Source organism: Neophocaena asiaeorientalis, unplaced genomic scaffold (genome assembly GCF_003031525.2).
Source record: "Neophocaena asiaeorientalis asiaeorientalis breed wild unplaced genomic scaffold, Neophocaena_asiaeorientalis_V1.1 scaffold135, whole genome shotgun sequence".
In the NCBI taxonomy this organism is placed as follows: domain Eukaryota; kingdom Metazoa; phylum Chordata; class Mammalia; order Artiodactyla; family Phocoenidae; genus Neophocaena; species Neophocaena asiaeorientalis.
The window spans coordinates 526422-537569 of record NW_020175190.1 but is presented as its reverse complement, the minus strand read 5'-3'; the positions used below and the strand labels follow the sequence as shown (position 1 = coordinate 537569).

The 11148-nt window shown below is 45.2% G+C and overlaps 1 pseudogene; it reads left to right on the top strand.

The window, feature by feature from the left end:
- The first annotated feature begins 1436 nt into the window (after window positions 1–1436).
- LOC112412970 (60S ribosomal protein L26-like) lies at window positions 1437–1874 on the top strand (annotated as a pseudogene).
- The last annotated feature ends 9274 nt before the right edge of the window (window positions 1875–11148 follow it).

Sequence of the window (11148 nt, the reverse complement as noted above, 5' to 3'; positions counted from 1 at the left end):
ATATATACACACACACATATATAGCTATCTGTGTATATATATATACACATATATAGTTATCTGTGTATATATATGTATACACATATATAGCTATCTGTGTATATATGTATCTGTGTATATATGTATGTAGCTGTGTATAGATATATATATGTATATACACATATACATATTATATATGTGTGTGTGTGTATATATATATATATATATCACCAGAAGACTGGTGTATGTGGATGCTTTGGTGTCAAAGACGTGATTCAAGCCCTTTTTAAAAGTTAAAAAAAATTTTTTTATTGAAGTATAGTTGATTTACAATGTTGTGTTAATTTTTGCTGTACAGCAAAGTGATTCAGTTATACATATATATACATTATTTTTCATATTCTTTTCCATTATGGTTTATCACAGGATACTGAACATAGTTCCCTGTGCTATACAGTAGGACTTTGTTGTTTATCAGGGCCTTTTATAAGTGATCTAGAAAACTAATATGTGACCCAACTTCTTCCTCTCTGTGAACTCCCCGAGGGCGGCAACAAATTCTTTTAGAGTTTCTTAGAATAGAAAAAATCCAACTTGTGATGCCACAGAATATTGGCTCCTCTGTCATGTTCTTGGTTCTCCTCTCAGCAGTTGTTTGCTTAGGTTACAGGTACAATTAGCAAGCTGAGGCTTTAATGTATGGGTAGAGGCTTATTATTATTACCGGCTTTAATGTGACTGTGGCTTAAGTCTTATTATTTTTCGACTTCAGTCATTACTGTCATTATTAGATCTGCTGATCATCAGTCATTTCAGAGACAAAACCAATAAAACACCAGGAACTGGAATACAAAGGGTAGTATAATCAACTCTGTTATTCAGAGATTCATTAATTCAAGTCCCCAATTTAGAATTTATTAGAGTTTCCCCATTGGATATGCATTCGAGTTTAACTCTGTTTTGTCAGTAGCAAAAGACATTGCAAAGCCAAATGATGAACAAGATTGCAAGAGGAATGTTCACGCAAAGAACACAGTAGGATGAGGACATTGGGAACTCATTAGAGGTTTCCATGTACTTAAACAATTAGAAGCATGCATGTATCACACTAAGATCACAATGTATTTTGCTGATTTATTTTTCTCTCTGTGTCCCTCATTAGACAGGGCTTGGTTGAGGGCAGGAACAATGATCCTGCACAGAGTAGATACTTAGCATGTGTTAGGTAAATGAACAGGTCCTTCCGTGCGTCCTGGAGGGCTCAGGTGTTAGACTCATGGGTCCTTACACGTGTGTGTGTGTGTGTGTGTGTGTGTGTGTGTGTGTGTGTGAAACTGTCAGTAGGGTCCACTAAGCTGGAGTTGGGAGTGCAAGAGGCTTGTTGGAGACAGTGTCTATATAAGATAAAAGAGGGGTTCTTCCCTTTTGCGACCATCGCTGAAGCGCTAGCAGCCGAAATGAAGTTCAATCCCTTTGTGACTTCTGACCGAAGCAAGAACTGGAAAAGGCATTTCAACGCGCCTTCCCACATTCGCAGGAAGATTATGTCTTCCCCTCTTTCTAAAGAGCTGAGACAGAAGTACAATGTCGGATCCATGCCCATCTGAAAGGATGATGAAGTTCAGGTGGTAGGAGGGCACTACAAACGGCAGCAAATTGGCAAAGTAGTCCAGGTTTACAGGAAGAAATATGTCATCTACACTGAACGAGTGCAGCGGGAGAAGGCTACTGGCACGACTGTCCATGTGGGCATTCACCCCAGCAAGGTGGTTATCACCAGACTAAAACTGGGCAAGGAATGCAAAAAGATCCTCGAACGTAAAGCCAAATCTCGCCAAGTAGGAAAGGAAAAGGGCAAATATAAGGAAGAAACAATTGAGAAGATGCAGGAATGAAGTAATCTTGCATACAACTTTCATCAAAAACTGTTAAAATGGAAAAAATAGAAGATAAAAGAGGGGAAGAAGCAGGACTGTGTAGGAAAAGCCTGAGACCATGATCTGAGAGAGTCTTGGATGACCCACTGGGAAGCTCTGGAATAAGATTGCCCATCAGAACAGGTCCACGTTGGGCAAAAACTACGAGGCCCTAGTATCCTGCCGTGCTTAGCTGTTGGCTAGGGGTTGCTGAAAAGGAGCATTAGCTCAGCTCCTAAGCTGATCCTGAGGCAGATGCTAAAGATGCTGATCACTGGAGGCTGTCAGCCAGCAGGGCTCCATGCAGCCAAGCAGCCACTTCGTTCCTGAAGGGAGGTCTCCCCACCTCTCCTCTGACCTCTCTCTCATCCTCTCCTCTGTGTATTGGGAGACAGAGAGCTCCATTTTGCCAGGGCGCCCGGTGTCCCCAGTATTGGACTGACATTATAAGAGTCAGTCAGCCAAGAGGAAGAGGCTGTGAATTACCACTGTGGTCCACCACCAGTAGGAAGTGCCAAACCCCAGCCAGGGCAGGGACAGGTTTGGATGGCACTGGCTGACCCCCGAAACCCCCGGGCTAGCTGACCTGGTTCGCCCTGGTCGTTTCAGTAACCTCACAGGGCCAAGACCACACATCTTACACAATTGAATTTTATGGCCCCACCTAGGATGCTATGAGGGGATTTTTTAAATTTTCAATTATAAAAGTCAAATGTGGTCTTACATACATAACAAAATACCCCCCTCTCCCCATTTATCAAATGTCATGTACATTTCTCAAAGACAGACAATTCTTGTTCGTTCTTTAGCATAGCCTGAGACTGGACTGAGGGGTTCCCAGGCTAAAGTCAGATGACAGAGTGGCTTAGAGGAAGGAGGGTGGGCTGGGCAAGGTGGAGCTGTCACTTCCAAAGCTGTATTTTGCTTTGGGCACTCTTTGAGGGTAGAACTGAGGATCCTGGGACCTCATCATGAAAGGACTTCTTTCCTCTCTTTGTTTTGGGGTCAGGTTGGGCTTGTGGTTGTTTATGGGTCTGGAAAAAAACACGGGGCAAAGGCAAACTCACGCTTTGGGTCCATGCGGGTGTATGACTGCCACCCATGCCACCATGCAGAATGGCAGACCAACTCATCTAGCTAACATTTACTAAGTGCCTATGTGTGATAAAATATTCTTCTTGCCCTGAAGAAGTATAAAGTATAGTGAGGGAGATGGGAAAACTGACCTTTAAAATACATTCTGGGACTTCCCTCGTGGTGCAGTGGTTAAGAATCCACCTGCCAATGCAGAGGACACGGGTTCCAGCCCTGGTCCGGGAAGATCCCACATGCCGCGGAGCAACTAAGCCCGTGCATCACAACTATTGAGCCCGCATGCCTAGAACCCGTGCTCCACAACAAGAGAAGCCATCGCAATGAGAAGCCCATGCACCGCAACGAACAGTAGCCCCTGCTCACCTTAATGAAGACCCAATGCAGCCATAAATAAGCTTATTTTAAAAATAAGTAAATAAAATAAAATACATTCTGATATCTACTAAGTAGCAAGAGGTACATAATACAATGAGAGAATAAAGGAGGGAGGGTTTATCTGCAACATATGTGTCAGGTCTCCATGACTGCGTTGGCTCTCTAGAGAAAGGGGCAGTCAAGGGTGAGACAACACCATGTGTAAAACACAAGAGTGAGAGGTATGCTTGGGGAAGAGACTGATGCTTAGTGAGACCGAACACTGGGCACGAAAGGGATGGGGCTTTGCATGATTAATTTTACTGAATTAAAAAAATAATGACTGAATCCTTATTAGGTGTTGGGCTGGGGATACAAATTAAATAAGGTGGAATTTTAAGTCACAGTGTTATTGAGAATGAACCAGGAAACATTGATTGAGACCTAGCAGATTCAAAATTCTAGGCGTTCTACTATGGCAGTTCTCAAAGTCTAACTCAAGCCAGATATACTTTTAGTAATACCAAATTCTTGGTCTTCCCGTCCAGGAGAAGTTACATCTGAAATATAAAAATTAACCAAATAATTTAGTTTATAATACATTTTAAACAAACTCTTTCTAGAATGTGCAGTTTTAAAACATATCTAATGCACATATATCGTTATGGGCTGACTTGTGTCCCCCCAGATTTATACATTTGGGGGAAGTTCTAACCCCAATACCCCAAAATGAGACTAGAATTGGAAATGAGGCCTTTAAAGAGGTGATTAAGTTAAAATAGGCTGTTAGAGTGGGCCTTAATCCAATCTGACTTTGTGTCCTTTTTTAAATTTTTTATTTATTTTATTTTTGGCTGCGTTGGGTCTTCGTTGCTGCACGCAGGCTTTCTCTAGTTGCGGTGAGTAGGGGCTACTCTTCTTTATGGTGCGCGGGCTTCTCACTGTGGTGGCTTCTCTTGTTGCAGAGCACAGGCTCTAGGCACAGGCTTCAGTAGTTGTGGAACACAGTCTCAGTAGTTGTGACTCATGGGCTCAGTAGTTGTAGCTCGTGGGCTCTAGAGCGCAGGCTCAATAGTTGTGGCGTGCAGGCTTAGCTGCTCCACAGTGTGTGGGATCTTCCCAGAGCAGGGTTCGAACCCGTGTTCCCTGCATTGACAGGTGGATTCTTAACCAATGTGCCACCAGGGAACTGCCCTGTGTCCTTTTAATAAGAGGAAATTTAGACTCACAAAGAAACAACAGGGGCATGAATACACAGAGGAAGGACCATGTGGGATTACAGCTAGAAGGCAGTCATCTGCAGGCCGAGAGAGGCCTCAGGAGAAACCAACCCTGCTGACACCTTGATCTTGGACTTCCAGCCTCCAGAACTATGAGAAAATAAATCTCTGTTAAGTCACTCAGTGTATGGCATTCTGTTCTGACAGCCCTCGAAAACCGATATACATATGATCTGGCCAGATGTGTACATGCATTTTAACACACACTTTTGTTGTTTTTGCGTTTAAAAGTCTATACTTCATCCTGTAGAAATCAGGAACCATGTAGAGTTTTTGAGCAGAGTAGTGACAAGATCAGATCTCTGTTCTAAAAAGAGAATTCTGTTGTCAACCAGGAGGCCAGACTGGAAAGAAGCTAGAAATCTAATGTTGACCTCAAGCGGAGGTTCATCCTCGGTCTAAAGTTTCAGAAGTACCTGGAGGGTAATGCAGGGGTGCATTAGTGAGCTCATGATGGGATATGTATTTTGCAGAGTTATACCCATAGGCCTGAATTTAAACTTTCATCACCGGCTAGACTAGCCTGGGTGGCAAAGCATTCTGGGGGAAGTTGTCTTCCCTTGTCTGTGAGATCCCTGAGTGTTGGACACCAGTCTCTTATAGAAAACTGGTGCATTTCTTTTTCAAATGTTTGCTCTTCTTTATTTGGTGACTTGTCAACTCAGATATCTGCTTCATGTACAGGAAAACTTACTTCCTTAGTGGGTAAAGAGATTTTACAAATCCAGCATGGAGGCAAAAGAATAATTTTGGACTTGAAATCCAGACCCCAGGGACACATACAGTGGAATGCTATTCACCCATGCCTACAGTCAGCAATAGTGTATTGTACACTTAGATCTCAGGTTAAATGTTCTTACCACAATAAAATTAAAAATTTTTAAGAAAATAGGGTTCAAACTCTGACTTGTTTAAAAGGCTGCTGAGGGGGACTTCCCTGGCGGTCCAGTGGTTGAGACTCTGCACTTCTAATGCAGGGGCCGTGGGTTCAATCCCTGGTTGGGGAACTAAGATTCCACATGATGCAAAGTATGGCCAAAATAAATAAATTAAATAAAAATAAAAAGCTGCTGATTTGCTTAGGGCTAAGGGCTTTCTCCTCCTCTGTGCCTTGATTTGCCCATCTGTAAAATGGAGAGACGAAGAAAATGAACAGTTATTCAGTCCTCTTATGTCTGAGACACTATATACACGTTATCCTATTCAGTACTCAGAATAAGTCTGTTAAATATTACTCCACGTGTTTGGCAGATGAGAAAACCTTAGTTTGTCCAAGGAAACAGGGTTTATACTCGGGTCTAAAGTTTCATGGCCCATGCTTTCTAAGGTTCCTTCCAAGGCCAAAATGCTATAATTCATGTGTGTCTGAAACGTTTTGGCTGAATAAACACTAATGACTAATCAAGCTGCAACAGTAAAGACAATAGATTCTCCAGTGATTACTAAGTGACTATGGAAGAACCACTCACCCTGCAGGGAAGCACAGTTTCTCACTGGAAGAGAATATAACAGATAAAAGGTGGCCAACAATCAATTTTTGAGCAGCAGATGGCATTTTCTTAGGTTGAAATTGTAGGAGCCTGGAATTTGGCAAGTGCTCTAGGCATTATGAAGAATAAATGCTCTGAATCTCCAATGGCTTTAGGAGTGGAACAGGCATGTTAGACTAGGTAAAGGGGCATCTTTTGAAGTTGCTGCTAAAAGGATCTCCTCCTCCACTGACATGAAGCAAAGGAGAATAATCCAGGTCTCCCGATTCCAAAGCTAGTGTTCTTTCATTGTCCTCAAGTAGCTTTATGCTCTGGTTGAGAAAACATGTACAACACCTATCTGTTCTATTCTTCATTCACTGACTCAAAAGCACTTATTGGACAATTTCAATGTGTCAGCACAGAGTTATATACAGAGATATAAAAGCAGAGTCTCTGTTACACTTGATTTTGTCCCTCCCAAATTCGTATGTTGAAGCTCTAACCCCAGCACGTTAGAATGTAACACAGTTTGGACATAGGATCTTTTTTTTTTTTTTTACTTGGAATATAGTTGATTTACAATGTTGTGTTAGTTTCAGGTGTACAGCAAAGTGAATCAGTTATACATATACCTATATCCATTCTTTTTTAGATTCTTTTCCCGTAGAGGTCATTACAAAGTACTGAGTAGAGTTCCCTGTGCTGTACAGTAGGTCCTTATTAGTTATCCATTTTATGTATAGTAGTGTGTACATGTCAATCCCAATCTCCCAATTTATCCCTCCTCCCCCACCCGCGACGTAGGGTCTTTAAGGAAATGATCCTGTTAAAATGGGACCCTTGGGGACACCTATGACTGTCGTCCTAGGAAGAAGAGATTAGGACACAGACACGACAGACAGAGAGATGGCCACATGAAGACACAAGAAGATGGCCAACTGCAAGCCAGGGAGAGAGACCTCCGAAGAAACCAATCCTGGGACTTCCCTGGTGGAGAAGTGGTTAAGACTCCTGCTCCCAGTGCAGGGGGCCCAGATTCGATCCCTGGTCAGGGAACTAGATCCCACATGCGTGCCACAACTAAGAGTCCTCATGCCACAACTAAGGATCCTGCATGCTGCAACTAAGGAGCCCACGTGCTGCAACTAAGACCCTGCACAACCAAATAAATAAATTTAAAAAGGAAGAAGAAGAAGAAGAAACCAACCCTTCTGACACCTTCATCTTGGCCTCCAGAATGGTGAGAAAATTAACTTCTGTTGTTTAAGCCACCCGGTGTGTGGTATTTTGTTACAGCCACACTAGCAGACTAATACAGTCTCCCTGCTTTGCAGAAGTTTCAGGGACAAAGCAGGCAGTAAGCCACAGAGGGGTGTCCAAGGAGGCACGGCCAAGGAGGCACGGCCACACACAGGTGGGACTTCCTCCTCAGACTGCAGAGGGCAGGGGTCAGGAGACAATGCCTGGAGAAGCATCACTGCAGGCAAGTCCTCAAAGATGAGTAGGAGGTAACCAGGAGTCAATGTGAGCAGAGGTAGAGGGAGTCTTTGGAGACAAGAAAGAACATGGCACCTGCAGGGAATGGCAAGTCGTTCAAAACACAATGATGGGGCTTCCCTGGTGGCGCAGTGGTTGAGAATCCGCCTTCCAGTTCAGAGGACGTGGGTTCGAGCCCTGGTCCGGGAAGATCCCACATGCCGTGGAGCAATGAAGCCCATGTGCCACAACTACTACGCCTGTGCTCTAGAGCCCTTGAGCCACAACTACTGAAGCCCATGCGCCTAGAGGCTGTGTTCTGCAACAAGAGAAGCCACCGCGATGAGAAGCCCGTGCACCGCAATGAAGAGTAGCCCCTGCTCACCGCAACTAGAGAAAGCCTGTGCACCGCCACGAAGACCCAGCGCAGCCAAAAATAGATAAATTTATTTTTAAAAAATTGCAACGATGGGAGAAAATGCGAGCGCGATTGTGTGGTTCTGACACAAGCACACTAGGAGTTCAGAGACAGGAGACATTATTAACGACAACAAGGAGAATATCTTATATTTTTACAGCACTTTACAGTCTCTAAAACACCTTCTCAGGCCTTATCTCTCAGTGGCAACAGGAGAATTGAACCATTTCATACACATGAGGGTTGAGAGGCTAAATGGCTTGGCTGCAGCTTTACAGGAAGTTAGTGGCAGAGTCGAATCTAAAGCTCAGGGCTCTTTCTTCCCAAGTCCAAGTGGGATGCGGGGGTCAGAGGGCCCTTCGTCGAGCGCAGCTTATGCTTCCTTGTCTCTGACTTTGCCCTGCACGCAGAGCAGCCTGGGGACAGAGCAGCCCAGGTTTGGTGGGTCCCACCGGACAGGAAGGAGCTGGAGTAGAGCTCCACAGAATCCTAACACACCACCTCCTAGGGCGGAGACAAGAGCGCTGACCTCTGCTCATCCTCTCACTCACTCTGTCTCTAATGAAAGGGTGTTTTCGTTCAAACGGAGACAAGAGTAATGGTGCCCACACCGCCAGCGCTCCTGCCCTGCCTGCCTCTCAGGCAGGACGTTTTTAACTCCAGGGACCCCATCCAGGGATGGACATTGTGCAACATGGCAGGGGAATCCCCTTAGGGTCGATGTGCTAGAAAGGTGAAAGAACAGTAAAAATGTGCTAGGTGTTTTACAAGTGCAAGAGAGTCTTCTTATCTATTTGGAATGGATTGTGTTTAGGACCCCGGAAAGGGGAGAAGGAAAGGTTCTGAGCAGTCATTTCTCCCTCACTCTTTGCCTGCATGCGTGTAGCAAAGGTGTAGGTTCTCCTACCCCCCATGTCCCTTGGTTTAACTGTTTCCATAGTTCTGGCCTGAATATCAGCTGCCAGTGCCTGGGTCTCTTTGGAAGAGGGCATTCTCCAGATGCCGGTGACCACTGTGCCTTCACCGGCCGCAGGCTGGGACTCCCAGGGAATTCATGCCTCCTGGAAGCAGCTCTCCCCCATAGTGTGATGTGATCTGGTGAATAAGCACCCCAGCTCCTTCCTCTCTTGTGCGGTAACTACACTGACTCCCAGAGATCTCCAATCGAATGAAGCTCTGGTTGTCCATAGTGGTGACTTGCTCTCCCCCATAGTGTGATATGATCTGGTGGATAAGCACCCCAGCTTCTTCCTCTCTTGTGCGGTAACTACACTGACTCCCAGAGATCTCCAGTCGAATGAAGCTCTGGTTGTCCATAGTGGTGACTTGCTTAATATCACAACAGTTACTGGTGTCTGTTCCTTTCCTATCTCACTTCCCCACTCCTCTACCAGTGTCTCCAAGAGTCACCTTCCAAACGGACCACTTGCACTCCGATCCTTGTCTCATGGTTTGCTTCTGGGGAAACCCAGCGAGGACCATGCTCCCTGTCCAATGAGTTTTTTGCTGCTTTGGACACTGTGAAAGGGGATGGCCTTCCTATGCCCTTACAAGCTAGGGAGATATAGACAAATCATTCATTCATTCATGCGTTCTTCACTCAGCAAGTACTTTTTTTTTTTTTAATTAATTAATTTATTTATTTTTGGCTGTGTTGGGTCTTCGTTTCTGTGCCTGGGCTTTCTCTAGTTGCGGCGAACGGAGGCCACTCTTCACCGTGGTGTGCGGGCCTCTCACTGTCGCGGCCTCTCTTGTTGCGGAGCACAGGCTCCAGACACTCAGGCTCAGTAGTTGTGGCTCACGGGCCCAGTTGCTCCACGGCATGTGGGATCTTCCCAGACCAGGGCTCGAACCCGTGTCCCCTGCATTGGCGGGCAGATGCTCAACCACTGCGCCACCAGGGAAGCCCAGCAAGTACTTATTAAGCACTGATCTCGTGCTAAGCACCATGTTGGGGGCCAGCTGGAAATCTCACCTCCTAGGGCTCTGAGGAATCATCCATCACCCACATCCTAGCTCACACACCCAGGCCAGCACTACCTGGATTGGAGGTGGGAGTGGTACCCGGAGAGGCTTCATGTGAAAGAGGTAGGGGCTCAAAAAGGGGAGGAGAAGACAGAGGTTCTGGGAATCTGTCGGGGCGGGGAGGAGGGGTTGGCAAATGACATGAGTAAACGAAGGCCAGTGGGTGGGAATGAAATTCACTTCTGCAAAGGGCAAAGGCTCTGGGTGAGTACATACATGTGAGCTTGGTGAGCGCCTGATTCTTGGGGTCATTAACTCTCAGGGCTGAGAAGGGCCTCAGAGGTCACAGGCAGATCTCCCTCATTCGACTTCCCTGAAAACTGAGGACCAAAGAAGAGAAAATGATTTCCTTGGTCCTTTATGCTCTGAGTGTTCTTCCTCTTGAGAGAAATAGGCTAGATCAATGTTTCTTCAACCCTTTTTCATTAAAGCCCAGGAACCATTGTAGACATTTTTCCTAATTGCCTCCTCCAATGAAATCTTAATACCACAGGTATTTGTATATCTGTTATGTACTATACGTCTGCTCATATGCTATACACATAAAAAGAGTAAGATTTTTTTCAACCTCCAAGAACCAATATTTGCCCCCTTGGGGGCGATATTGCCCTTGTTTAGAATGCGTGGCTAAATTGTTTAGAGAGACTAAATGTGGCCAGGTTTCCTAGGCCTTGAAATTCAGGCAAAGAAACTGGATTTGGTGCAGTAAGCAATAGGGAGCCATAGTAGGTTCTTGAGCAGGGGAGATGGAGTGAGGAAAGAAGTAAAGAGTCTACCATACGTAACAGTATCTATCAAACACTGTGTGCCAGCTTCTTTGCCCACATTGTAGATATCATTAAGAAAAAGGTATGGCGGGGAGGAGGGGTTGGCAAATGACATGAGTAAACGAAGGCCAGTGGGTGGGAATGAAATTCACTTCTGCAAAGGGCAAAGGCTCTGGGTGAGTACATACATGTGAGCTTGGTGAGCGCCTGATTCTTGGGGTCATTAACTCTCAGGGCTGAGAAGGGCCTCAGAGGTCACAGGCAGATCTCCCTCATTCGACTTCCCTGAAAACTGAGGACCAAAGAAGAGAAAATGATTTCCTTGGTCCTTTATGCTCTGAGTGTTCTTCCTCTTGAGAGAAATAG